Genomic DNA, 23,979 nt, shown 5'->3' with positions numbered 1-23,979 from the left:
AATAAAATCTCTTGCTTTGTCAGCAAGTGTGTCTCCTCAGACAATTCATTTCTGAGTGTTAGACAAGAGCCCATTCTCTGGCCCTGAAAGGGGCTCCCCTTCCTGAAACAATATCGTATTTGTCTTTCTCCATCTCATTTATTTCATTTAGTGTTGTTGCAGAGAAGAACCAACTCTGACTCCATTTTGGAACCATTTCTTTGATTTGCTTTTCATTGCTGTTGTTATTATAATCATATAATGGCCTGCCTCAAGGGACCCTGTCCCTCTACCATGACTGTTAAAGTGCCTTTGTTCAGCTCATAGATAATCTGACCCTGCCTACCTGTGAATGGCTACAGAAAAGAAGGGATTTAGTTCAGTCGCTCAGTCATGTCCGAGTCTTTGCGACCCCATGAATCGCAGCACCCCAGGCCTCCCTGTCCATCACCAACTCCCGGAGTTCACTCAGACTCACATCCATCGAGTCAGTGATGCCATCCAGCCATCTCATCCTCTGTCATCCCCTTCTCCTCCTGCCCCCAATCCCTCCCAGCATCAGAGTCTTTTCCAGTGAGTCAACTCTTCGCATGAGGTGGCCAAAGTACTGGAGTTTCAGCTTTAGCATCATTCCTTCCAAAGAAATCCCAGGGCTGATCTCCTTCAGAATGGACTGGTTGGATCTCCTTGCAGTCCAAGGGACTCTCAAGAGTCTTCTCCAGCACCACAGTTCAAAAGCATCAATTCTTCGGCACTCAGCCTTCTTCACAGTCCAATTCTCACATCCATACATGACCACAGGAAAAACCATAGCCTTGACTAGATGAACCTTTGTTGCCAAAGTAATGTCTCTGCTTTTGAATATGCTATCTAGGTTGGTCATAACTTTCCTTCCAAGGAGTAAGCGTCTTTTAATTTCATGGCTGCAATCACCATCTGCAGTGATTTTGGAGCCCCCAAAAATAAAGTCTGACATCTATTTCCCATGAAGTGATGGGATCGGATGCCATGATCTTCGTTTTCTGAATGTTGAGCTTTAAGCCAACTTTTCACTCTCCACTTTCACTTTCATCAAGAGGCTTTTTAGTTCCTCTTCACTTTCTGCCATAAGGGTGGTGTCATCTGCATATCTGAGGTTATTGATATTTCTCCCGGCAATCTTGATTCCAGCTTGTGCTTTTTCCAGTCCAGCGTTTCTCATGATTAACACATCCCTTTTCAAAGGTTGGCCCTTCCCAGAGATATTTTGCAAGACTGAAGACCCTCTTTACTTCCTCACTACCTCTCCCTCTGTATTCTCTTTTGACTTTAGTTCCTCACAGCTTCTCTCTGTTGTTTTATAAAAGAACCTGGCATCCAGGCAGGCCTTGACAAGATGGTTACTTTGAAACATTAGTCTGCCATCTTCTCAGTCATCTGGCTTTTCAAATAAAGTTGTATTCCTTGCCTAAACACCTCAGTCTCATGGATTCATTGACCTGTTTTGCAGTGAGCAGAGTAAGCTTGTATTCAGTAATACTGTGATAATCTTGAGGTCCATTCATGTTACTGCAAAAAGCATTATTTCATTCTGGCTGAGTAATAGATCCTGAGATGTTTGTGTTTGTCTGCTGGAGAAGCTGGTGGTTTCCTGTTCTATTTAATACACTAAGTAGGAAGTGTTTATGGAGACTATTATCTTATCCAAATGAGATGAAAGGCAGCAAAAACTTGCTCAGACTTCTCTACTTTTCCAGAGAGTGAGGACTGTGACCTTGGTTTCATCTGTTTCACTTGTTGAAGTGCACTTTGTCAGATGGTCTATACTGAAATGCTTCTGCTCTTTTTTCAAGAGGCACAAAATCAATGAAATTTCCTAACATTTATGAAAGTGAAACAGAAGGGAAGGGGGCAGGGCACAACCTTTGAAAGAATGACGTAGCCCGAGGGCACAATATAAACTGATTCGAACCAAATGGGTCCAAGATGTTAGACAAGTCAACTTGACTAGACTTTGATCCTCAGTATACACTCATTATAACATATCAGCAAGCTAAATGACACAGCCAGAGGCACCACGACAGTTCCAAGGTTGACCATCAAAGACCAAAAATTGGGTGGTGACCCAACCCCTGGAAATCCCCACCCCTTCCCCAAAATAGTTGAAATAATCCTCCCACTAGTTAGCCTATGGACTAGTTACCCAGTCCATCAAAGCTAACCACAGCACATTTCAAGGCTGAATTCACCTTCTGAGATGGCCCATACTCTGTCAGTGGAGTGTGTTTCTCTCTGAATAAATCCACTTCTTAGCTATCACCTTGTCTCTCACTGAATTATTTCTGTGATGAGACATCAAGAACCTGAGTTTCATTTGGAACTGAAACCAGGTCTGTGATCTCAGTTGGAAGATTATGGGTCTTGGCTCAGTTCAATTCCAGCACATGGGTTCAAGTCCCAGTCTGAGGTAAACAGTTTAGAAGTCTTGTGAATCCCCCAGTGTACATCTTGCTGCAATGTTCCAACAACTCTGTGACAGATGTATTGCTACCATTCCCATTTTTCAGGTTGAAAAGCTGAGGTTACACAGGCAAGTGGCTCCCCTAGGGCACAGTGGAGATAGGTGGGGAAGCTGGGTTCTCAGTCCAGGTCTGTCTGACTGCAGAGCCCTTGCTCCTAATGTCTAAGTGACTCTGCTGATATAATTTATTCTCCACTTGTGCTCCTGCAATGCAGGAGACCTGGGTTCGATCCCTGGATTGGGAAGACCCCCTGGAGAAGGAAATGGCAACCCACTCCAATATTCTTGCCTGGAAAATCCCACGGACAGAGGAGCTTGACAGGCTACAGTTCATGGGGTCGCGAAGAGTCGGACATGACTGAGTGACTTCACTTCACTTTCACTAGTGCTTGAGTCCCAACAAGGGTCTTCCATAGTCTACTTGATAGAGCAGTCAATCACATTTCTGGCCCATTTTAATTTGTCAGAAAGTTCTTCATCCTGAGGTGAAATCTGAGTCCCAGGTCTCCAATAAATGAATCATGAAGCATTCACGAGTCATCGTTGTCCTTCTACACTATATTCTGTATGCATCTTTCCACTTTAAAGAGACAAAGGGTCTGTACAAGAAAAGGAAAGAGCAAGAGGATCCTTTCCGGCAAGCTGTCCATTGCAGAGAGAAGCAGAACTGAAGAGTATTACACAGTACATTTCAACATCACAGTGAGGGATGAAGGGTAATGCTTGCCATTGGTCTCAGGATCTTGTGCTGTGCTTTTGTTGCTATTTTAACATATTTTACATGTAAATTCTATTTTGAAACATCTTTATTATGAATCATAGACAACAGTTTTCTTCAGAGTCATCTTTGTGGCTTATAACAGGTGGCTCTCACAGAATGTAATGTATCTTCTTCCATGTGGGATTAAGGGGAAGTGGATTTATTTTTTGGCTGCACCTTGGAGCATGTAGAACTTCCCTGATCAGGAATCAAATCCATGGCCCTTGCAGTGGAATTGCAGAGTCTTAACCACTGGACACCACAGAAGTCTCTTCTTCCATGTGAATGAGCCAAATGAAGGATTTAATTCTGCAGCTCTGTCAGTAAGGGTGTGACCTTGTGGGACCTTATAAGATTTACCTTATAAATCTTCACTAGAATCTTATAAATGTGTGTCAGGACCAGCCCAACAATGAACAAACCTGAGGGAGTGGTGCCGCAGAAGAATAAGGAAAAATAAGACTTGGAAATAAAGTGGGGATCAGGGGGCTGACGCCAATTGCAGGCAAAAGCCCAGATCCTAATCCTCGCATGCCTTTTATTTCTAACTTCTACTTCCTTATTTGTGCTCTAAAGATATCTGTTCTTTACGATCTCAGATCGGGGATAAAGATATACAATGCACAGTCCTCAATGTCAAACCTTCAGGCCTTTCATGACTTTGTTTAGCCCTTTGGCTAGTGATGCCCTTTCTCAGCAACTCCCTCAAGGCTCTGGAACAGTCACTAATGGTTTTCCATCAGTCACATCAGTACTTCAACATCTTGTTTTCAAGATGTCTTTCCAGGATATACTTTTTACTGCTCCCAGCCCTTCATCTGGGGGTGATGAGAAAGTCATTTTTATTTTTCAAAGAGGCCCTGTTAATTAGAGTACAGGCCTGTGCATAGTATATTCCTACAATGTGCTCTCAGTTTTTAAGACTAAGGGGATGTGGAGTAACCAATATCTAAACAGCCTCTGAATTTTAGGGGACCCATGAAGGAAAGCTTGCTATACCTCATCCCATCCCCACTGCCCCAACTCCCACCAACAGGAAGTCTAATTTAACATTGCAACCTTGATCAGAAGGCTCTTCTGATACTTTTTCTCCACTTTCTGTACTTTATCATCAGGATTTCTTGATGACCTGTGTCCTTGTGTTTAATCTCCAGTAGTGACAAATTGGTCTTCCCTGAACATTCAGAAAACTAAGATCATGGCATCCGGTCCCATCACTTCATGGGAAATAGATGGGGAAACAGTGGAAACAGTGGCTGAGTTTATTTTTTTGGGCTTCAAATTCACTGCAGATGGTGACTGCAGCCATGAAATTAAAAGACGCTTACTTCTTGGAAGGAAAGTTATGACCAATCTAGATAGCATATTGAAAAGCAGAGACATTACTTTGGCAACAAAGGTCCGTCTAGTCAAGGCTATGGTTTTTCCAGTAGTCATATATGGATGTGACAGTTGGACTGTGAAGAAAGCTGAGTGCCAAAGAATTGATGCTTTTGAACTGTGGTGTTGGAGAAGACTCTTGAGAGTCCCATGGACTGCAAGGAGATCCAACCAGTCCATTCTAAAGGACATCAGTCCTGGGTGTTCTTTGGAAGGAATGATGCTAAAGCTGAAACTCCGGTACTTTGGCCACCTCACGCAAACAGTTGACTCACTGGAAAGACTCTGATGCTGGGAGGGATTAGGGGCAGGAGGAAAAGGGGACGACAGAGGATGAGATGGCTGGATGGCATCACCTACTCAATGGACGTGAGTTTGAGTGAACTCTGGGAGTTGGTGATGGACAGGGAGGCCTGGCGTGCTGCAGTTCATGGGGTCGCAAAGAGTCGGACACAACTGAGGGACTGAACTGAACTGAACTGAACTGATGACTCAGTGGTCAAGAATCTGCCTGCCAATGCAGGAGATGTGCGGAGATGCATGCTTGATCCCTAGGTGGGGAAAAATCTCTGGAGAAGGAAATGGCAACACACAATAGTATTCTTTCCTGGGAAATAACATAGACAGAGGAGCCTGGCTGACTATAGTCCATGGGGGTCACAAAAGAGTCAGATACGACTTAGCGACTAAACAACAACAAAATGAGAAGTTAGTGAGCACAGCCCACAAAACTACCTTCCCTTTGACACCAATTGCAAATGTGAGGCTCCCCGAAGTCCATCCTTAGGTGACCTCAACTCCCTTTCACGTACCATTTTCTCCTTCTCTCCTGGCTCACAAAATGGGCGACACTCTGGCTCTCAAGATTAAGACTGCTGCTTGTGCATGAGGTCTCTTTTACCCACATTTAGCCTATTTCTTTCTGCAGATTTTCCCCTTCTCCAAATATGAACAATTTACTTCTGTCTTTAATAAGTATTTTTATTTGACCTAGTTATATTCTAATTTTCGGTTAGAGCTATTTACCCTAGTTATTCTCTAGAAGGACTGGTAGAACTCATTGAAAGCTGATATACTCATAGTTACAGTTTATAACAGCAAAAGGATGTAGATTGAAAGCAGATAATTAGAGAAGTGTATGGGCAGAGCCTTGGAGAGTGGTGGGCTTCCAACTCAAGCCTTTCAGCCTCTTCCCCTCTGGAGACAAGAATGGTGCTGACTCCTCTCAGCAATGATGTGAGGCTGTATGAGGGGAATATTGCCAACCAGGGACGCTCACCCAAGTCTTGGTATCCAAAGCCTTTATTGGGGCTCCATGGTCAGCTGTCCATGTGGCTGACCTCAGTCTCTAGACCTTCTGGAGGTTGAGCTGATACTGCATGACTCAGAACCCCCACATCAACACATTGTTAGATATTCTGGTGCAGTCCAAAACCCCAGGTCAACAAAGACACTCACCAGGTATGGCATTCCAAAGGATGCCACCCACCATGGGATGGGGGCTAAGGTCAGCCCTCCTTTCCCACCATGGTGAATGTTAAAATTCTTACTACACATGCAGAAATGTTTTATATCTAAAACATTTGGAAATAACAGTCTTCTTTAAAAAAAATTTTGTTTTCTATTTGAGACAAAACAGAGCCAACTACATCACCCACAGTAAATGCATTTTGAATACCTGCTATTGTGCTTGGAGAATCCAGTGTTAATGTTGACATATTCTACCTTACCATGTCTTAGCCATGTATGTCTTCTCTACTGGCCAAAGGTCCTGGTGTGTTACATGTAACATGCGCCAGCAGCACAGGCTGCACAGGGTTGGGGAGAGGCTTAATGTGGCTTCTGACTGGTATGGGATAGGGTTGTGGAGAGGCTTAATCTGGCTTCTGACCGGTATTGTCATTTTGGGCATGGTCGCCAATTCCCTGGGTTCTGAAAAGAAGCATGATGAGATGCTGAACAATATCAGCAGCCCCAGAATCCACAGTTGACTTGTCACTGTCACTCAGTTCCCCTTCAAACAGCACTTTTGTCTTCTCTCCAGGCTCAGAAATGGATGACACTCTGGCTCCTAAGGGTAAGGCCTCTGCCTGTGCACGAGGTCTCATTTACCCCTCTTTTAGCCCATTTCTTTCTATAGATTTTCTTCTTCACCAAATATGAACAAGTTACACCTGTCTTTGATAAACATTTTAATTTTATCTAATTATATCCCAATTTTCTGTTAGAGTTATTTGTTTATTAGATTAAACACATGCCAAAGACTTATTTAACTCATGACTAAAGGAACCAGTAAGCTGAGAGAGATAGTTCAAAGGGTTAAGGGAGATACAGAAGTATTTATAGGCACAGAAAAAATGCTGGAAGAAGATTACAGCACCCCACAAAATTGGTTAATGTTCCATAGAGGAGTAATAATTGTTGGAGTTTTATTTTCTATAAGCTATAAATAATTTGCATCTCTATGGGACAAAGTTCTTTGGATAACAATAATTTGTAAGTGATATTAGTAAAATTATTTTATACCTATTTCTGTTAAACCACATATAAAATATCTTTTCTGATTACAATGGAATAAAACTAGAAGTCAGTAACAAAATGCAAACTGGAAAATATACAATATATGAAAATTAAACAATGCTCTCAAACAGCCAGTAAGTCAAAGAAAAAATTATAAGCTAAACTAGAAAATATCTTGCAACAAATGAAAATGAAAACAAAAACATAATTATGTTAGGTCAAAACTTAAGTTAGGTAGCAGAAACAGTGCTAAAAGGGAAATCTGCGGTTGTAAACACATTAAAAAGAAGCACTTCAACTCAACAACCTAACTTTACAATTGAGAAAAAGAAGAAAATATTAAACTCTAAGCTAGCAAAAGGAAGGAAAAAGGTTAGAGTGGAGATAAATGAGATAGAGAATAGAAAAACAATGGGAAAAAATCAGTGAAACCGAAATTTAGTTCTTGAAAAAGATTAACGAAATTTAGAAATCTTTAGCTAAATTGATTAGGAAAAAAGGGGAAGAGAAGAAAAGTCAAATTACTACAGGCAGAAATGAAAATGGAGCCATTATTACTTATTTTATAGAAATATAATAAGAAGGAATATAAGAAAGTAGTAGGAACAATTGCAGGCCAACAAAATGAATAGCCTAGATGAGATTTACAAATTCCTAGAAACACACAACCTACCAAGAGTGAACCATGAAGAAATAGAATATATAAATAGACCTCTAACTAGTAAGGACATTACATCATTAATTTAAAATTTCCCAACACAGAAAAGCCCTGGATCAGAGTGCTTCTCTTGGGATTTTTACCAATCTTTCTCAAATTCTTCTGAACTATTGAAGAGGAGGAAACACTTCCTAACTTGTTCTGTGAAACCAGCATGTCTCTGATATCAAAGCCAGATATTAAAAAAAATAATAATATTACAAGAAAAGAAAACTACACACCTTTACTTTTGAACATGATATAAAAATCCTCAATTAGCAAACTGAATTAGCAGCATAGTAAGAGGATTATACACTGGGACCAGGTGGGATTTACTCTCAGAATGCAATGATGGTTCAACATATGGAAATCAATTAACATAACAAATATTAATAGAATGAAAGAAAAAAGTCACATGATTATTGTAATTGATTCAGAGTTTGTTTTTTTTTTTTTACAAAATTCAACACCATTTTATTTTATTTTTTATTTTACAATATTATATTGGTTTTGCCATACATTGACATGAATCTGTCACGGGTATACATGTGTTCCCCATCCTGAAACCCCCTCCCACCTCCCTCCCCATCCCATCCCTCAGGGTCATCCCAGTGCATCAGCCCCAAGCACCCTGTATCATGCATCGAACCTGGACTGGTGATTCGTTTCATATATGATAATATACATGTTTCAGTGCCATTCTCCCAAACCACCCCACCCTTGCCCTCTCCCACAGAGTCCAAAAGACTGTTCTATACATCTGTGTCTCTTTTGCTGTCTCGCATACAGGGTTATCGCTATCATCTTTCTAAATTCCATATATATCCGTTAGTATACTGTATTGGTGTTTTTCTTTCTGGCTAACTTCACTCTGTATAATAGGCTCCAGTTTCATCCACCTCATTAGAACTGATTCAAATGTATTCTTTTCAATGGCTGAATAATATTCCATTGTGTATATGTACCACAGCTTTCTTATCCATTTGTCTGCTGATGGACATCTAGGTTGCTTCCATGTCCTGGCTATTATAAACAGTGCTGCAATGAACATTGGGGTACACATGTCTCTTTCAATTCTGGTTTCCTTGGTGTGTATGCCCAGCAGTGGGATTGCTGGATCATATGGCAGTTCTATTTCCAGTTTTTTAAGGAATTTCCACACTGTTCTCCATAGTGGCTGTACTAGTTTGCATTCCCACCAACAGTGTAAGAGGCTTCCCTTTTCTCTACATCCTCTCCAGCATTTATTCATTGTCGATTTTTGGATAGCAGTCATTCTTACTGGCATGAAATGGTACCTCATTGTGATTTTGATTTGAATGTCTCTAATAATGAATGATGTTAAGCATCTTTTCATGTGTTTGTTAGCCATCCGTATGTCTTCTTTGGAGAAATGTCTGTTTAGTTCTTTGGCCCACTTTTTGATTGGGTCATTATTTTTCTGGAATTGAGCTGCAGGAGTTGGTTGTATATTTTTGAGATTAGTTGTTTGTCAGTTGCTTCATTTGCTATTATTTTCTCCCGTTCTGAAGGCTGTCTTTTCACCTTTTTTATAGTTTCCTTTGTTGTGCAAAAGCTTTTAATTTTAATTAGGTCCCATTTGTTTATTTTTGCTTTTATTTCCAATATTCTGGGAGGTGGGTCATAGAGGATCCTGATGTGATTTATTTTGGAGAGTGTTTTGCCTATGTTTTCCTGTAGGAGTTTTATAGTTTCTGGTCTTAATTTTTGTGTATAACACCGTTTTATGATAAAAAAGAGTCAGTAAACTAGGAATGGAAAGAAATTACCTCAATAATAAAGACCACATAAGAAAACTTTCATATCCAAAGGTGAAAGATTGAAACCTGTTTTTGTTAAGACCAGGAACAAGAAAAGGATGCTCATCTTTTTCAATTTCTTGAAGAAATAAAATTATCTCTGTTCACAGATGGCATGATCATATATGCAGAAAACCCAAAAGATTATACATAAAACTTGTCAGAATTAATAAATGAATTCAGCTAAGTTGCAGGATACAAAATCATTGTACAAAAATCAGTTGAATTTCTGATTATACAAAAACAATGACAATCCAAAGAGGAAATTAAGAAAACAATTCTATTTATAATAGCATCAGAAAAAATAAAATACTTAGGAATAAACAATCAAGGAGGCAAAAGTCTTGTACCCTGAAAACTGTGAAACATTGCTTAAACGAAATTAAAGAATACACTAAAAAATGGGAAGAAATTATTTGTCCACAGATTGAAAAGATTTTATGTTGTAAAATGCCAATACTATCCCATGTGTGCATGCTCGGTTGTGTCTGAATCTTTGCAACCCCATGGAATGTAGCCCACCAGTCTCCTCTGTCCATGGAATTTTCTGGACAAGAATACTAGAGTGGGTTGCCATTTTTTACTCCAGGAGATCTTCCCAACCCAGAGATTGAACCCCAGTCTCCTGCATCACAGGTGATTTCTTTACCACTACACCTGGGAAGCAATACTATTCAAAGTGATCTGCAGCTTCAGTGAAATCCTTATCAAAATCCCAATGATTTTTTTTTCAAAAATAGAAAAACATATCTTAAAATTCAAGGTACCCTGAATAGCCAAAGAAAACAAAGTTGAGGACTCATAATTCCGGATTTCAAAACTTATTACAAAGCTACAGTAATTAAAAAAAAAAAGTGAGATACTGGCATAAAGACATACACATACACAAATGAAATAGAATAGAGAGTGCTGAAACAAATCTTTTCACATAAATAAACCTTTGCAAAAGGATGCCAAGACCATTCAATAAAGAAAAGACAGACTCCTCAACAAATTGTGCTGAGAAAACTGGATATCTTATGCAAAAGAGTGAAGTTGTACTCTACCTTACAACATATACAAAAAATCTACTCAAAATGAATCACAGACTTAATTGTAAGAGCTAAAACTATAATACTGTCAGAAGAAAACAGGAAAAAGCTTCATAACAATTTCTTTGCTATTTCACAGAAAGCACAGCAACAAAAAAAAACATACATAACTTGGACTTAATCAAAATTTAGCTTTGTGCATTTCAAAGTACACTATCAACAGAGGGAAAAGGCAACCCACAGATTGGGAGAAAATATATGCAAACCATAGATCTGATAAGGGGTTAATATTCAGAATTATAAAGAATTCCTGCAACTTAACAACAATTAAAACAACCTGATTTAAAAACAGGCAAGATACTTAAATAGACATCTCTCCAAAGAAGATGTACAAAGGCCAATAAGCACATGAAAAGATGCTCCACATCACTGCCTGGTAGGGAAATACAAATCAAACCCCTATGTGATACCACTTCACACCCATTAGAAGTATTGGCAAAGAGTGGAGAAACTGGAATCCCTGTGTATCACTGGTGGGACTGTAAAAGGGTGAAGCTGCTGTGTATAAAATTAAACACATAATCACCATACGATGAAGACATTCCAGTTATAGGTATATACTCAAAAGAACTGGAAGCAGGGACTTGAACACTCATGTTCACAGCAGCATTATTCACAATAGCCAAAAGATGATAACAACCAAATGTCTATTGATAGGTGAATGGATGAACAAAATGTGGTATACAAAGCATGGGGTATTATTAAGCTTTAAAAAGGAAGGAAATTCTAATGTTACAAAATTGATGAACTTTGAAGACATTATGCTAATTGGTAGTCAGTCACAGAAGGATAAATACCCTACAGAGCCACTTATATGAGGTACTTAGAATAGTCAAAATTCATAGAGACAGAAAGCAGAATGCTTGTTGTCAGAGTCTGGGGGAGGAAAGAGAGAGGAATTACTGTTTAAGGTAAATGGAGTTTGAGTTTGGGATGATGAAGTTCTGGAGGTGAGTCGTGGTGATGGTTGCATAGCAGTGTGAATGTCCTTAATGTCACTGAATTATACACTTAAAATGGTGAATTTGGGGTTGTGTATATTTACCACAATAAAAAAATCATTTGCATTTTTATAAGTTAACATCAATACTTCCTTACACAATTAAAAAGTGTCTAATCAAAAATTAAGCAAGATACACTGAGCAGGCTTTCCCAACCTTGGCACTACTAATGTTTGGGACAGATGATTAACTGTTGTGGGCACTGTCTTGTGCCTTGTAGGGTGTTTAGTAGCATCTCTGTCCTCTTCTCACTAGATGCCACTAGCACTTTTTCCCCTTTGTGACAACCAGAATTGCCCCCAGACATTGGCAAATGCCACATCCTTACTGGTTGGGAACCACTAATAAGAGTTTTGGAAATTTTGACTTGATCTCATACTGAGAGTTGTCCAAGCAGCTTCAACTTGTAAGTCTATAGCTATAAATTTATTTCTTGAGGTATCGATTGTTAGACATTTCTGGTAAAATCTTTTCTACCAACATCCTAAGACTGTCATTCCCTGTTGTAATCCCACTTCCAGAGTCTGTATTAATAGTTTAGAGCAGAGCAAGTTCATAGCTCAGAGAACTGACCTCCTTTATGGTGTGCATGAAATATTTATGTAATTGACTTGAGTTCATAAATAGACAAACAAGACTGTTAACACAAGTCTCCATTGTATTTCATGTGGTAGAGAAAAATTATCAGCATCCTCTTACATGGTTAGACCATAAAGCCAGACTCCTAATCATTGCTACAAGGAATACATTATTAGCCATATCCAAATCAGAGCCAAAAGCAAGCTTGTCTAAAGACCTGAAACAGAACCCAAACCATGGAGCAGGGATGGAGGGCAGAGAAGCAGAGAGTCAAAAAAAAAAAGATTCCTAATACCACTTGGGATTCACTCCAGGGACTAACAAAATACATTCCTGGGCTTACCCAGCCTAGGGGGTGCACTTTTTTGGGGCAATGATGTGCTGAAAGTTGAATCTACTTGGACATCACATTGGGATCTCCAAAACTGTCAAAGTATATCCCATGGACTGAATGGTGCCCCCTCCAAATGCATTTGTTGAAGCTCCAACCCTCAATATGACTGTGTTTAGAGATAGGGCCTGTGAGGAAATCAATTTGGGATGCCATCAGGTCTACCTCTGGTGCATCTCTGTCCTGCCTCAATGGTAGAATGAGTGGGCTGATGGGAATGAGTAAGGTGTCTGTGTCAGTAAGGGACAGACTAAGTCAGACAAGGAAAGAAAAGCTTCTCTGGAAAGTCTGTCCCCACCCCCATCTAAAGCAGGGAGGGACACCTCCGGTGGAAAAAAGCCATGGCTGTGGATGCTGCTTTTTTCTCTCTTACAGATGGGAGCTAGCAGTTCCAAGAACTACTCCTTTAAAAAGTATTTTTAAAAAACTGGGGCAAGTTTGATCCCCAGAGTTTAAAAAAGACATGCCTGATCTTCTTCTGTGATACTGAATGGCCACAGTATCATTTGGAAGAAGGGGAATGCTGGCCAGTTGAAGGGTATCTTAATTATAATATTGTTTTACAATTAGACTGGTTCTGTAGAAAACAAGGGAAATGGGTAGAAGTGCCATATGTGTTGCGCTTTTTCTCTCTGTGAGACATGTCAGACTTGTGCAGATTTGGGTGTGAAACCGTCAGCTCCCTCCTATCCTCTTACTTTGCCCCTATATCTGGGGCTTCCAATTGAACAGACTGAGAATCAGGGCACCTTTCCAGGAGGGGTTGCCTCAGCCTCAGTAGAAATTCAAACAGTCCCAATTGTGGTCGAGGATCTAAAAAATACATAGAAGCCTTTATGGGACTAATTTTACTTTATGACTTTACTTGGAGAAATGTAACATATGTCTTGGGACAGACGCTGACTCCTGATTCAAGAGCTCAAGTTTTTGGGGAAGCTACTACTTTTGGAGATGGCTTGAATGTGAGACAAGTGGGAAAAGAACACAAAATAGTCCTCCTCCCCACTGGGAGATGAGCAGTTCCCATAACAGAGCTAGACTGGACTATAACATGGCTAAAGATGGGATCAGAGCCTTCTTTGTCAGATGTATTCTTGAAGGACTCAAGCGAGCACATGCTAAGACTTTAAACTATGCTAAGTTGGCTGACATAGAACTGGGAGAAAAGGAAACTCCTAACATAGACTATGGGAGGCTCTCTGCAAGTTTACTGACATTGATCCCAAAAGTACAGAGGGAGGAATGATCTTAAAAGAGATTTCTCATTCAGTCGGCTCAGGATATCCACCGTAAAGTACTAAAACAGGCATTCGTACCAAATCAGTCTTTAGATAAACTGCTGCAACTGGCTCAGACAGTTTACTATGGTAGGGAGGAGGAGGAGAAAAGGCAGAAAAAGACCAGGAAAGACTGAAGCCCTAACAATGGCTTTCAGATCCATTCTAAAACAGCCTGAAAAATGCCCAGAGGAACCCAGGCAAAAAGGGACAGGCTTGTTATTACTATGGAAAGGAGGGGCATCTCAAGTGAGGTTTCCCTCAGGCATCTAAGCCGCTCCAGCTCCCCATCTGGTCTGTAAAGGACCACACTGGAGGAGAGACTTCCCCCAGAGGCGTAGGCCTCAGGGGTTGGACTCTCTGGATAATCTGGACTGAAGGTGCCTGGAGGTCCCCACATGAGCCCCCGTCCTAATAACACCTGAGGAACCCTGGGTATTAAGAACTGTGGGCAGGGGAGGGGGCGGGCAGTCAATTGATTTTCTTCTGGACACTGGGGCAACTTTCTCTGTGCTCCCTGAAGGCCCTGGCCTGCTTTCCTCCCGATCCACTACTGGTACTGTCTGGATGAGCCAAATGCTATTATTTCAGTCATCTTTTAAGCTGCAACTGGGACTCTACGCAGTTTCTCATGAATTTCTGATCATGTTGGAGTCTCCCTCACGCCTTCTGTGGAGGGATATACTGAGCAAGGTCCAGGCCTCTGGTTTCATGAATATGGAGCCTGCTCTTTCTCTCCCATTATTTGAACAAAATGTAAATCCTAGAGTGTGGACTGATGGAAAAACTGCGAGTCAAGCACAAAATACTGTTCCTATCCTTGTCAAGCTCAAAGACCCTCATCTATTTCCATATCAAAAGCAGTATCCACCGAAACCTGAGGTTAAGGAAGGGTTAAAACCCATCATTGAAAATTTAAAGGAACAAAGGCTATTAATTCCCTATAACAGTCCATGTAACATTTTGAGTGTAAAAAAAGTCCAATGATAAATTGAAACTAGTTCAAGATTTATGAATAATAAATGAGGCTGTGGTTTCTTTACACCCCATGGTGTCTAATCCTTATACTTTATTGTCTGACTTTTAACTTTGATTATACATTATCTTCGAAGAAGGCAATGGCACCCCACTCCAGTACTCTTGCCTGGAAAAATCCCATGGGCAGAGAAGCCTGGTAGGCTGCAGTCCATGGGGTCGCTAAGAGTCGGACACGACTGAGCGCCTTCACTTTCACTTTTCACTTTCATGCATTGGAGAAGGAAATGGCAACCCACTCCAGTGTTCTTGCCTGGAGAATCCCAGGGACAGGGAAGCCTGGTGGGCTGCTGTCTCTGGGGTCGCACAGAGTTGGACACGACTGAAGTGACTTAGCAGCAGCAGCAGCAGCAGCATACATTATCCTGGTTTAATGACTATTTTGCTGCACATAAGTAGGTAAATGGGTCTAGAACTGGTGGTTTTCTTTCTGATGTTTATCAAATATGTAATGAGGTCATATGGCTAACTCCTGAAAAGGGACACCTGGTATCTAACACCTCCATATGCTGGGAACCAAAAGAGCCATACCCAGAAGTTAGCCGACAATTATAACGACTAGAAATAATTGGGATTTTTGCCCCAAGAAACAAGCAGTGTAACAATTCCTATGTGTTCCAATCCCAGTTCAAGTCCTCCTTTTGCCTGGCCAGGCACTGACTGGGGCTGGATCCCTCAGTCATGCTGGCTTGCTCCTGATGGGAGCCACTGGATGTGTGGCTCTTACCTGTGGGCATGGCTTCCCCCCGGCTGGATAGGGAGATGCACCCTAGGTCTAGATTTTATTCATGACTTCATGGTTTCAGAGTTTCCAGAGAGGCCTGCTAATCTGCCACACCTTAAAACTCACTGGACAAGGTCTGTATTTCACTGGTATGATTATCTGGCTGCAATATTCCTTTCCTCTGGGAACTACTGATATTATGCTACGAGTTGATGCTGACTAACTTTACTCAACAGACTTTACAAGATTCTCAAAAAATCAATTTCAGCCCTTAATGCTGAACAAATACAAATTAGAAAGGTGGTTTTACAAAACAGATTGGCCTTAGATATTCTAATGGCTTCACAAGGAGGAACTTGTGCCATTATTCATACCCAATGTTGTACATATATACCAGATATGAGCACTAATGTTACTCACTTCACTAAGCACATGAACAAGATGATTCAGGCTATGGATTCTCCTGAAGCCTCAGTCACCTCATTTTGGGAAACATTAACTAGCTCCCCATGGTGGATAACTATCTTAATAATAATAATTCTAATTGTTCTGTTTTTATTGTTTGCTCCCTGCATCTGTAATTGTGTAACTGGATTTGTTTCTAATCATCCGAAAGCTTTTAAGTTAAAGTGGTTGTCCAAGCTCCTATGAGTGCCACAGCCTCTCCAACTATTACTTGGGGGCCCTGGATCAGAGACTCTCAATGTCAGGGTTAGGGGAATATGATGCCTCAACAATTTAGGGACAGTGCCCCATCCCAGCAGGAAGTACTTATGGAATGAAAACACCACCCCTTTTCCTTTGCAACATAATTCTTCTAAAAGAAAAAGGGGGGCAATGAGAGTCAGTTCTTAGGTTGATAAGAAGTCCGGGATCCGCAAGGATGAGAAAGGGGTCTGGGGTGCTCAAAGAGGTGAAAAGGACAAACCAGAGCTAATGATTACACAACAAAACAACTCATCTTCCTCAAGGATATGTTCTTCCTTAAACTCTATACCAATGATTATATGACAATGTATCCTGCTCGAGGACATGTTTCTCCTTCTTAAGAAACTTCTAATTCTGTCATCCTAAAGTATATGTCTGCTTCAGTTCAGTTCAGTTGCAGAGTCGTGTCCGACTCTTTGTGACCCCGTGGACTGCAGCACACCAGGCCTCCCTGTCCATCACCAACTCCCAGAGTTGACTCAAACTCATGCCCACTGAGTTGGTGATGCCATCCAACCATCTCATCCTCTGTTGTCCCCTTCTCCTCCCACCTTCAATCTTTCCCAGCATCAGGGTCTTTTGAAATGAGTCAGTTCTTCGCATCAGGTGGCCAAAATATTGGAGTTTCAGCTTCAACATCAGTCCTTCCAATGAGCAGCCAGGACTGAGCTCCTTTAGGATGGACTGGTTGGATCTCCTTGAAGTCCAAGAGACACTCAAGAGTCTTCTCCAACACCACAGTTCAAAAGCATCAATTCTTCTGCACTCAGCTTTCTTTATAGTCCAACTCTCACATCCATACATGACTACTGGAAAAACTGTAGCCTTGACTAGATGGACCTTTGTTGGCAAAGTAATGTCTCTGCTTTTTAATATGCTGTCTAGGTTAGTCATAGCTTTTCTTCCTAGGAGTAAGTGTCTTTTAATCTCATGGCTGCAGTCACCATCTGCAGTGTTTTTGGAGCCCCCCAAAATAAAGTCTGTCACTGTTTCCACTGTTTCCCCATCTATTTGCCATGAAGTGATGGGGCCGGATGCCACGATCTTAGTTTTCTGAATGTTGAGCCTTAAGTCAACCTTTTTACTCTCCTCTTTCACTTTCATCAAGAGGCTCTTTAGTTCCTCTTCACTTTCTGCTATAAGGGTGGTGTCATCTGCATATCTGAGGTTATTGATATTTCTCCTGGCAATCTTGATTCCAGCTTGTGCTTCATCCAGCCCAGCATTTCTCATGATGTACTCTGCATATAAGTTAAATAAGCAGGGTGGCAATAGACAGCCTTGACGTACTTTTCCTATTTGGAACCAGTCTGTTGTTCCATGTCCAGTTCTAACTGTTGCTTCTTGACTTGCATACATATTTCTCAAGAGACAGGTCAGGTGGTCTGGTATTCCCATCTTTTTCAAGATTTTCCACAGTTTCTTGTGATCCACACAGTCAAAGGCTTTGGCATAGTCAATAAAGCAGAAATAGATGTTTTCCTGGAACTCTCTAGCTTTTCTGGTAAGATCTTTCTATTGTTAGTTCTAATCCTGTTATCTTAAAATGTAAATTGTGGGAGTGGGCCTGGTAAGACCTTTACAACCTTGAGACATTCTTTTGATTTACTGTAATAACCAATTGAAAAAGTGTATAACTCCCTTGCTAAGACTAGTGAGGAAGGGGGACACTGTCTATTCCCCTTCTGATGTCTATGTCAGAAGCTTTCTCTGTCCCTTTTTATACTTTAATAAAACTCTGCTACACAAAACTCTTGAGCGATCAGGCCTGTTCCCTGGTCATCCCAAAACTAAATCTTTTTCTTTAGAGATCACAAATCTGACATCATTTACCAAAGTGTTTAATTTTTACCATTCTACTTGTGGTTTGTTATACTCATCCACAATTCAAAAATTATACAGAAACACACACACACACACACACACACATACATGGGACTTCCCAAGTGGCTCAGTGGTAAAGAATCTGCCTGCCAATGCAGGAGACAGGGGAGTGCAGGTTTGATCTCTGGGTCAGGAAGATCCCTTGGAGAGGAAAATGGCAACCCACTCCAGTTTCCTTGCCTGGAAAATCCCATGAACAGAGGAACTTGGTGGGTTATATACTGTTGGGTCACAAAGAGTTGGACATGACTGAGCAACTGAGCATACACACACACACACACACACACACACACAAATGCACATATACACACATATATAGGGCTTCCTCAGTGGCTCAGTGGTAAAGAATCCACCTGCCAATGCAGGAGATGTGGGTTCAATCCCTGAGTCTTTCCCTGATCTTTCCCTCCAGAGGAAAGATGCTCTGGAGAAGGAAATGGCAACTCACTCCAGTATTCTTGCCTGGAAATCCCATGGACAGAGAACCCTGGTGGGCTACAGTCCACGGGGTTGCAAAAGAATCAGACAGAACTTGGCAACTAAACAAAAATAATACGTACATATATATATACACACACACACACACATTTAACATTTTTGCATCATTTTAATGTGCATTCCTCACTTTATTTTTTGCTATTGATTTATTACTTGCTGTTTATTTTATATTTATTTCAGACTATAGAAATGATGCTAGACAAAAAGTAAATTCAAGTTTCAAAATGGGTCATAAAACAACGGAGATAATTTGCAACATCAACAAAGCATTTGGCCCATGAACTGCTAATGAATGTACAGTGCAGGGGTGGTTCAAGAAGCTTTGCAAAGGAGGCGAGAGCCTTAAAGATGAGGAGCACAGTCACTGGCCATCAAAAATTGACACTGACCAATTGACAGCAGTCATTGAAGCTGGTCTTCTTGCAACTACACAAGAAGTTGCCCAAGAACTCAACGTTGACCATTCTATGGACATTTGGCATTTGAAAGAAAGGTGAAAAAACTTGATAAGTGGGTGCCTCATGAGCTGACTGAAAATTAAAAAAACCATCGTTTGGATGTGCTGTCTTCTCTTATTCTATGGGACAACAACAAACCATTTTTTGATCAATTTGTGACATGGGACAAAAAGTGGATTGTATATGACAACCGACTCAGTGGTTGGACTGAGAAGAAGCTCCAAAGCACTTTATAAAGCCAAACTTGCAGCAAAAAGAGGTCATGGTCATTGTTTGGTGGCCTGCTGCCCATCTGATCCACTATAGCCTTCTGAATTCTGGCAAAACCATTACATCTGAGAAGCATGCTCAGCAAATCGATCAGATACCCTGAAAACTGCAAAGCTTGCAGCCAGCATTAGTCAACAGAATGGGCCCAATTCTTCTCCACGACACTGTCTGACCACATGTCACACAACCAATCCTTCAAAAGTTGAATGAATTGGTTATGAAGTTTTGCCCCATCTGCCATATCCATCTGACCGTTTGCCAACTGACTACCACTTCTTCAAGCATCTTGACAACTTTTTTTTTTTTAGTGATAAAGAATGTTCACTTTATTAAAAATATAATCCAGCAAAGGAAGCAAAGACAATCACAGTCACTTGTCCACTTTGGTCACACAGGGAAAGTGGCAGGGCTGGTATCAAAAGCCTTTCCTCCTCTGCCATATCTATAATAATCTTTATTTTTGTCAGAAATAGAAAGTTGCAGTATCACTCACTGGGGAGACAGGGCCATCAAGGAGGTTAACTTCTTATCGCCTTTGCTCAAGTAAGCGCTGTGGGTCCTGTTTCCCAGTTGTTGTTTCCATGCTCACCATCCCTTTTCCTGGCCCATCCCCATCCCTACATTTAGTCACACACATCTCAGTGAGATTGCTAGGGCTTTATTACAAATGCAGTTGACTGCTTAGAACTCCCTCTTCAAACTTTCTTTTCTACACTCTTCCTCTCAATGCATCCCTTCAGGACAGGGCAGTAGGCCATCAGGGAAGAGAAATATGGGGAGAGTGAAAAGGAGGAATGCTTTCTCCAGTCTTTAGAAACAACCATCGAGTCCTCCTGGCTCCAGCTAAGACTCTGGTAGGAGGGTGACATTCAGAGTTAGCTATGTTCAAAGTCCTCCATGCCTACATTCTAGGGGGCTTTTGTCTTCTGTTTTGATTTGGGTTGTGTTTCACTAGTCCATTTCCATGGCTGCTTTCTCTTTATGGGCAAGCCTGATCTGCTGGAGTTTTCTGCACTTCTTCCCAGAGTCAGGCTGGCACTGGATGCCCAGTTCTTGAGGTGCCACTGCTTAAACAGTCTTCACAGCTCTGACCACCCAGTGCTTCAGTCGCGGATCCTGGTTCTAAATCTGCTGTCATTTGAACAGCTTCTTCTTCAGCTCCTTCAGGTAGTGGCCAGTTGATCTTTCCGCCTGGAGTACCCATGGATGCACAGGGAAAATGCTTCCACAACCAGGAGGAGGCAGAAAATGTTTTCCAAGAGTTTGTCGAATCTTAAAGCATGGATTTTTATGCTACAGGGATAAACAAACTTATTTCTTGTAGGCAAGACGTGCTGATTTTAATGGTTCCTATTTTGATTAATAAAAATGTGTTTGAGCCTAGTTATAACGATTTAAAATTCATGGGTCCAAAACTGCAATTACTTTTGTACCAACCTAATACAATGTAGTGTTACTTTTAAGTGTACAGCAAAGCGATTCATTTATGCATGCATATATATGTGTATAAGATGGACAGGGAGGCCAGGAGTGCTGCGATTCATGGGGTCGCAAAGAGTCAGATACGATTGAGCGACTGAACTGAATTGATATATATATACACATATATATTTATATTCAGGATTCAAGTGTATTTAGATACTGATTTCCAATTAAGGTATTTAATATCTCTTATGTATCTTATTGGAGAAGGCAATGGCAACCCACTCTAGTACTCTTGCCTAGAGAATCCCATAGATGGAGGAGCCTGGTTGGCTACATACAGTCCATGGGGTCTCGAAGAGTCATACACGACTGAGCGACTTCACTTTCACTTTCATGCACTGGAGAAGGAAATGGCAACCCACTCCAGTGTTCTTGCCTGTAGAATCCCAGGGTCAGGGGAGCCTGGTGGGCTGCCATCTGTGGGGTCGCACAGAGTCAGACACGACTGATGTGATTTAGCAGCAGCAGCATGTATCTTATATGCCGATGTGACATCTGTGTAGCTTCATATTACATATTTCCTGCAAATCTCATTGAATTAAAAAGTTCACATTTTACATGAATTTTGGAGAATTAATAACAATTTTCAAAAAAAAAAAATTTTAAGTCAGCTTCTGAAATACGTGTGCTACAAGAAGATCAAATCTGTAAGAGAGGAATTTAGAGCAAGGAAAAGAATACAGCCCTGGTATGTTAATGCCCAAAAGTGCACCATAAATTTGGCTCTATACTTTATAGCAGCTGAAGCAAAGAAAAAAAAAAGAATTTCCAATGTTCAAGATGTAAAAAACTAGTTAGCTTGTCAATATAAGACTGAGATGAATTTCTGCCATGGGTTGTCACAGAGGATTATGCACAAAGTGAGGACCAGGTCATTTCCCTTTCCAGATCCAACAGTTCTGTCTGGCTGTTTCCTGTCCAGATGCAATTCAGTAAAAGCAGTTCTGTGAGGGGCCAGAGCAGTGCTCTTTAAGTACATGGTTTTCTACTAAATTGGCTAGAATGCAAGGGATAAAAATAGACTTTGGAATCCTAGAGCCATGGAGAGAGTGCATATTCATTAGGGAATCCTCCAGGACAGATATTTTCTTGCTCCCCAGCCTGGCAGAGTTAGAGACTCTGTTCTCTGGGGAGAAAACTTGAAATGTAGGGAGTCTGTGCTGCTCAACTAAGAATGTCATCCTCTCATGAAAGTTCTGAAGCCTCAGAGAAAGACACATATCCTTACATGCATGGTGATGGGCTGATTCAATACAGGCAGTTTGGCCAAGAATGTCTTCAGAAATTTACACAGTTAGGTGGCCCTGGGCTCAGCATCCCCCCACACAGAGCAAGACAGTCGGAATTTGAGTCTGGGCTCACTCTCAAAACAGGCGTTCCCAATGCTGTCAGAAGAGTTGCACACAAAATTCCATGTTCTGTCAAATTGCCATGGTAATCACACTGTTCTTCTGGATTTGATGGCGTATTATCAAGTAGTCAAGGTAATTGGGGATATTTTTGCTTCTCTGTTAGATGGAACCAAGAGTGGGAACAGCAAGGAAGGGGAGGCAGGCACAACTGGAAGTGGAAGGGTAGAGAGGGGGACGGTGGTGGGGAGAGCTGGGGGACTGTTCCAGAAAGGCCCTAGAAGGTGAGGAGCAGCGGGGGGAGGGGGATGGTAGAGGAGGAGTGTTGCTGTGGGCGGAATGTCCTTGTCCCACTAGTTCATATGTTGAAAACTACCCCCCAGGGTGATGATTCTAAGAAGTGAGTAAGGCCTTTGCAGGACCATTCAGTCCTGAGGGTGGAGCCCCCATGAATGGGATTCTGCTATTATAAGAGATACCGGAGAGCTCCCTCACCCCTTTTCTCACTATATGAGGACACAGTCTGTGAGGGACGAACTAGATTCTCCCCAGAACTTGTCCATTCTAGCAGCTTGACCAGGGCTGTTAGAAATGAAGGTCTGTTGTTGATGAGCTGCCCAGTGTGTGATGCTTTGTTATAGTGGCCTGATCAGACTAAGATGCATCTTCACCTGAGAGCCGTCCCAGGGCTGAGTAGCCTCTCAGGCCAGAGCTCAACTGGTGGCCCAGGTCAGGGTCTGCAGTCAGTGGGTCCTGGCACAGAACCTCTCTTTTCCTCTTCTCAGGAAGTGAACAACTCCAGAAGCCCCAGAGATAAGTAGGAGTCTGGGCAACCTCACTGTTGCATAGACAGACAGTTTTGCACACAGGTTGGGGTTTGCTGTTCGGGAATCCTCTTCTCAAGAACAGGCTCCAGGCTATCAACTTGGGGGTATTTTCCCAGGCTTCTTGGCAGGAACTCAAGCTAAATATTTTGTTGTTTTCAATGGATAGTTTTGATTTTTTCTGTTGCTGGTACGAGGTTCAGACATAAGGTTATGACCACCAGGACTGATTCAGTGAAACAAATGTTTCACCCAGATCTTATCCACAAAAAAGGAACTGTTCATATGTATTTTTCTATATTGTAGTCCCTGACTACCTCCATTGTAGACAAGAAGAGAAAGAGGGCAGTTAAACAGTACTGAGTTGTATTTGATGATTTTTTAAAAATATGATTTTTCTCTGCCCACATTTAGCAGTCTGGACCAGCTCAGGCTCTGACAGCCCCATCCCATCCCAAGCCACAGGAGTGGCTTCCCTTGGCAGTCATCATGGGGGTGGGGCTGAGGGTGCAGTAACACAGCTGGGCCTACTGTTGCTGCAGACCATTTGTTTAGATCAGGTCCTTGTTCTCCGCAAGGCCACGAAGGGGGTTTGATGCTTGTGAGTTGTACCTCCCATCCCTGACCAACGTGATAAGGTGGGGATGAACTCAAGAGACACTGTCTGATGGACAAGATCACCCTAGCCTAGCATGTGGGCACCCAGGCTCTAGGATGACCCTGACATTTTGACTCTATGACTACTACTA

General features: G+C 41.5%; 1 long non-coding RNA gene across 1 annotated transcript in view; it reads right to left on the bottom strand.

Annotated features, from left to right (window-relative positions):
• LOC138986090 (uncharacterized) overlaps nucleotides 1-23,979 on the bottom strand; it is a 50,832-nt gene that overhangs the window by 19,467 nt on the left and 7,386 nt on the right. The gene's annotated exons all lie outside the window — the stretch shown is intronic.

This window comes from Bos mutus, chromosome 28, assembly GCF_027580195.1.
Source record: "Bos mutus isolate GX-2022 chromosome 28, NWIPB_WYAK_1.1, whole genome shotgun sequence".
Lineage (NCBI taxonomy): Eukaryota > Metazoa > Chordata > Mammalia > Artiodactyla > Bovidae > Bos > Bos mutus.
The sequence above is the reverse complement of the archived record's forward strand: the minus strand, read 5'-3'. Positions and strand labels throughout refer to the sequence as shown.